Genomic DNA, 6,659 nt, shown 5'->3' with positions numbered 1-6,659 from the left:
TCTGTCATCGCGTTCATGATCAGTTGGAACATATATAAATTTAAACCGCTCATCACCTCTGTAACACCTCTACCACAGTTTACAACTTCTGAATTTATGTTTCATTCAACTCTTTTGCTCTGTTCACTGTTCCTATTAATCGCTGCTGTGTCTATACCGCTGCGTCTGTGTCCCCACGTGACCCTACATTCCAATAAACATGAATAAGCAAGCATTATCTCCACTTGGTTTGCTAAAATTCGACACACGCTTTCACACGAGATACCACGTGTCCTTAACAAAGGATCCACCTTACTAAATCTTTCACAATTGCACAGATATGTAAGAAAATTGAAAATTTTAACAGTACTTAATTTCACACGCACATTTCATGTAATAGCACACTTCCTACTTATATGCTATAGCTCCCTATCACTCGTGCATCCACTAGTTATAAAATTCTTGATCAGCCCCACGTGGTGAGTGCCAGGTGTAAAACTAAATAAATTGCCACACGAACTTAAATATTTCATTCTCTAATGAACTTGCTTGCTCAAACATATCAGATTAAATTATTCACCTCGAAATTGTTATGAAATCCCAAAGCTGCAAATTAATATCACAAAGGAATGCAGCAATTTCACATCACCTACTACTGCACATTACCTACCTAAGTAAATTTCGTTGCCTCAAAGTATTAACATTACTTTACGTTTAGCTGCAATAAATGGTTGTTTACCTAATGTGAAACTATTAATCATAAATATAGCACATTTCCCCCACTTAAATCGAGCATGGCTCGACCCATCTCAAAAAAGCGCCCTTTCTTGTCTAAGTCTTCCGTAGCAGTTCACGACTCGGACCCATGCTACCGTTCTGCTCGCCTGACCGCTCATGGTGGGGGCGGCTCCCAACCAATCATCAGCTTAGAATTTCCGCAATTTAAATTTGCCAGTCAAACCTCCCTCCTACACAGTGAGAAAGATCCCGCGCTTTTCCTACCAAAGACTGAAATGTAAGTTTTGAAGACTATCCAACGTTCCTACACCTCGCTACAGCCAAAGGCTGAAGTTCCAGAGAGTCTATAATCGCTGCCTATCGACTAGTAGTTCCCTATCGTACACCCTCAATCGCTAAATATCGGTCGATCCTTATTCTCTCCCCAAACATTCTCCCTGAAATTATTTTCATACATTCATTTCTTTCTCCCTCCTGCTGTGGACTCAATAGGATAAGGAAATATAGGAAACAGTGAGCATTCTTAACTTATTCAATCAATAAAAACAGTTCGATTCCTCTGGTCATTCTTTTATAACTTGGTGTTAGTTTGCAGACACCAACAGAAACTCTGTGCTAAGTAAATTAAATGATGTTATTACGATCAGAAAATGATATTATTACGATCAAACTCGTGTTCTCAGAAGAAAATGACGATCAATTTCATTAAATATTGTTACAGAATGAGAAATATAAGTGAGAGTTACCATTGGCAAAGACAGTGACCACCTCTCATCTTGTTTTATCAATAACGAGAAACACATACTGTGAATGATTCCAGCAATCTGCACATATCTTTACAAAGTCATTGAACAATATGTCCATTCCGACATGTGACTGGTAAATGTGTTTTAAATTCAGGTTGTCTTGTTTGAAGGGTATAATGAGGTTTTCATTATCCCTAACCAACTGTTTGGGGATTCTGGTATATGTTTGACTTAGATAAAATACATCAGCACCTATATAACGAATGAAACAGAAATATTTTCGAATTTTGTATTGGTTTTCCATGGCAACATCGTCAAATATGAAGACTGTGTTTGGCTTTGGTTTTTCAGGTGGAGGTACATCACCACTTTCACTGAATGTCATGTATGTAACACTCTCTACACCATGCAGTATCTCTTGCAATAGCTGATACTTGGGTTGAAATAGTGTTTTTGAGAATACACAAACATGTTCAAATCGGACCCCATCTACATGTGTTAGCAGAGTCATGAGCACATTAGTCTTCTGGCAATTGCATGGGCCTACAATAATTACTTGTATATTATCAGGAAAGAGAATTCTGTTCTTATACTAAATGCGCTGGGCACAGACATTTAGTTGACTCATATATATATACACTTGAAAGGGTAATAATAGTACATGTAGCATGTAGGCACTATAGTTCGATCACTTAACCAACTGAGCTATGACTACACAGTGAAAACAGCTATATGTTTCACTCACAAAGAGTAACATGATCATCTCAGTTAACTCATATAGCATTGAAAAAAAATAATTGTAATACTTTGATTGTAATGAGAGAGGTATGAAATAAAACACAAACACTGTTTGAGATTACACATAAATTATTTATTTAAAAATCATACATGGGGTGTAGTATTTCAGGGCTATCATTACAATCTGCATGTATATTCTTCTTCGTTGTACCTGTACAGTATTTGCCAAATAAAGCTTTTTGGTAAGCAGGAAATTCAGCATGTATCTTACTCAGGCCAATAGATGACTGACAGTACTAAGGTTTTTTTCACACATCCATTTCGTCTGTTTGTCTTTAGGTTTGGGCTTCATATGTGAACAAAGGTGTTGCTTAAGATAATCAACATGTATACTATGCACACATAGGGAATTTACAACATCATTCTATGCAGAGTCTACGCTAGGCAATCAACGATTCAGTCTGTCCAGTGCAAGATCATATAACTTTATAACTGAGGGATGTCTTAGATAAACACAGTTGTCATCCGATTTCACACGTAATGCACAGTCATCATACACTGCTGTAATAGAAAGTGTCACACCAATAAGGCATATATCTGGGAGAGAATGAGTTGGATAAAATTCCGTAGTCATCTGCTAATTGATGTAGCGCTCTGCACTACTTATTTCATCCCAGTCGACCTCGGAAATTGGCACTTTAACACATTTGGATACATTTTCAACCTCCATTCTAACATGCAACCCCCAGATATGATGCGCTTGTATAGCAATGTTCACACGTTTCGATCCATTGGGAGTTAAATTGTAGGTGGAGGTGAAATGTGTAGGTGCACTCAACACCTTCTTCTTATCTACAGTATCTGTACTCTGAGTGTGCGCTATGACAGGGATGTTCTGCTGGGATGGGTCATATGTTGGCACCCAGTACTGACCTCCATCTTGTTGTTTTTTAACACCACCAGCGACAGCATTCGATGTGAGGTGTGCAGGTCATGCGTACTCGTCACATAAATTGATGAGTTGGATGGAGAGCAGCAAATCCTTGTCCTGATCTAGCAAGTGGGCTATGTGCGCTACAGGATCCCACATGGCCGATACTGGTTCAGACGCACTGGAGGCTGTTGGTGTAGGTATCGACGAGATGACAGGCGAGGTTGCTGCAGGTCCGGATGTGTCAGCAGAGCTAGGCATGTTGGCGCTCGCCCCTGTTGAATAAAGATGTGGAAGCATTAGATATGGACTAATATGTGAAAACTTCGAATAATAATAATAGTAATAAGGCTAACCAGAGAGAATAATGTGATATGGGATACTTACTTTTCTGTTTAAGCCTGTTCTGCATGACTGTGCTGGCGTGCGGCTGCTGTAGATGCTTCATGGTTCTTATTCTTCTTCTTCTTCTTCTGCTGACTGACTGAACAAGACTGAGGCTCCGGAGCTGCAGAGCTTCACCTGTATCTCCTACAATGATGTCACTAGATACTTCCATCCTACTGGCTGAAGTCGAACACGTGACTGGATTACGGGCTCCTATTGCTACGCACCATCTCCCCCACCCCACAACGTCATCACATAACGTCACGGTAGCGCCCTTTGGTGACGGCGATATGAACTAGACCACGTGGCGAACAAATTGTATGCACCCATCTTGAATAACGGTACTTGCATCATCAACTAACGTCACGGTAGCGCCCTCTGGCGGCGACGAAGTGTACCAAGTCAGTTGGGCTCTGGACCTTGTGGCGAACACATCTGCATCAAATTGTTTAAATAATAAAGACTTATCTCCAAGTCCTTTTTCCCATGAATCCTTATGTGGAGGTGGCGGTTGGGCGACTGAGGTTAGTACAAGTGTCTTTTCTTTCACGCCATTTTCTTAGATTAGCAGCGAAACCCCAAGTGATCTTTGTTTACCACCAAAATTCAAACTTGGCGCCAGTTCATAGGAGGAAGTGGTGGTCGGGTGACTTACATTTGTGGAGGTAGCCCAAGTGACCTATCTTCCCGCTATTTTCTATGCCTTGTAGAGATAACCGGGGTGTGATGCATTATCCTATTGGAATTTGCACTCCCCTAATTTTTCTGAGGGAAGGGCGTGTGGCACTTTCCCGCCAAAATTCAAACTTCCCGCTAAAATCCACCATCTTGAATGAAGTCATATCGCCATCTTGGATGGCGTCATGCGATGTTGCCAAGTTTACGTGACGCCATCTTGGATGACGTCATCGCCGCCGTCTTGGATACATCTGGCGACAGTGCAGATGGGGTTCCTATCACTGTTCTCCCAATACTTGCGTAGGTTCTAGATGTTAGTATTCATGGTGGTCAAGTGATTAGTGTTCGAGCTTCAAAAAGATTCGACTCCCTCTCAAATATGTATTTTTTTTTTCATCACTTGTTATATTTTTTCATTTATACAACATTTGAGAGGTAATATAATGCAAAACACGTATATTTGCATGAACTTTCAATTTATGTTTTCCATGTCTGTGTGACAAATAACATCCTGCAACGTGTGACGTCGAGCACACGTCCGACAAGTAATTGTACATTATTCTTGTGATCTGGCACACTGTGACTTACTATATTACTGATTGTGAATAACGTAATTCGCATCACTATTTGTTGGGGTTTGACAGGGCTTTCCAAGCCTGTCCTTCATCCTTGAAAATTTAATTGCGAATAATAAATCACCAAATAACATGAAATTCTCTACAACTTCATGAAAATTGGCGTGGTTTTTTAGATTACCTCTCAAATGTCATATAAATTAATTAATATGACCAGTGATGAAAAAATATAGATTAAAAAATAAATGTTGGTGGGATTCCAACCATTGCCTCATCCACAATCCTCCAGTACTAAAGCAAATCACCTGAGCACAGCGACATCTTAGAGCCAGCACTTTCACATGGATACGTCACATACATAACAGATTTGTAAATTTCTCTTGCGATTTTCGCGGAATTGCCAGAGTAGTGCACCTTACTACTTTCACATTACGTTGTTTTAATGGCCCTAAAGGTCTATAAAGTTTGAAGTAGATCGTGATCCCAACGTCGTGGCCTCCGCTTGTGAGATTATAACAGTAAAGTGTTCCAGAGATAACAAAATACAAAAAAACATTCAGAATCATCGTCATCATCATTTATTGCATTTACAGGCCTTTAAAACTTACAGCACAATAAAAAGGTTACAAACTACAATATAAAAGGACTACAACAACAAACTGCACATTAATGCAAATGTGCACATTGCAAAAAAACCAGCAGTCAGTCCCAATCTCACTCCAGGAAACATTTATTGCAGATTGTGGTCCATCGGTGTCAGTCCGCATCTTCATCTTCTACCGCTGTTGGCTCCGCTTGTTTGAGCATGACCAGTACCCGATCCTTCCATCGCGTCCTCTGTCGTCCCTTTGGGCGTATCCCAGCAAGTTGGGAATAAAGAACACACTTAGGGGGGGATCCACCGGTGCAAAAATGTTTCAAATGGCTGTAAGCACTATGGGACTTAACACCTGAGGTCATCAGTCCCCTAGACTTAGAACTGCTTAAGCCTAACTAACCTAAGGACATCACACACATCCATGCCTGAGGCAGGATTTGAACCTGCGGCCATAGCAGCTGCGTAGTTCCGGACTGAAGCGCCTAGAACCACTCGACCACAGCGGCTCGGAAGATGTGGCCAAACCACTGTAACCTCTCCTGCCCAATATCCAGCCGATGTGTGCCTTTCAATACTGATGGTAAAGTGCTTCTTTTGTTATTCGTCCCCATTTACCTTCCACGGTATTGTAGACGAGTCCATATATCTTTCGAACTACCTTCCTCTCGAACGCACAATTTGCCTCTTCAGTTGTTGCTGAAGTTGCCCAGGTTTCATAACCTTATAAAAGTACCGGCCATACTAATTCAATTTGCAGCCAAATCTTGCTTTTTAACGATATCCACCAGGATTTGAATAAGTTGTTTAGGCTGAGGAAAACGCGATTAGTGTTTGTCATTCGTTACTGCACCTCTTTCGTCACTTCACTTTTGTTGGTCAGCATGGATCCCAGGTATCTGAATTCTCTTAGTCGTTCGAAGGCGTGTCCGTCAACAATGATGGAGGGGAGAGGAGCTTGAGGTCACGAGACAACGAGACATTTTGATTTACTCTCGTGCACTACCAGCCCTATTTGTTTCGCGTTGCTGAGGAATCGTGAAGTGTCAGCACTTACTTGCTCCTTGGTGTCGCCAAGGATCACAACATCGTCAGTGCGCCCCCGGTATCTGAGTGGTCAGCGAGACGGAATGTCAATCCTAAGGGCCCGGGTTCGATTCCCGGCTGGGTCGGAGATTTTCTCCGCTCAGGGACTGTGTGTTGTGTTGTCCTAATCATCATCATCTCATCCCCATCGACGCGCAAGTCGCCGAAGTGGCGTCAATCGAAAGACTTGCACCAGGCGAACGGTC

Source organism: Schistocerca serialis, chromosome 2, assembly GCF_023864345.2.
Source record: "Schistocerca serialis cubense isolate TAMUIC-IGC-003099 chromosome 2, iqSchSeri2.2, whole genome shotgun sequence".
In the NCBI taxonomy this organism is placed as follows: domain Eukaryota; kingdom Metazoa; phylum Arthropoda; class Insecta; order Orthoptera; family Acrididae; genus Schistocerca; species Schistocerca serialis.
The sequence above is the reverse complement of the archived record's forward strand: the minus strand, read 5'-3'. Positions refer to the sequence as shown.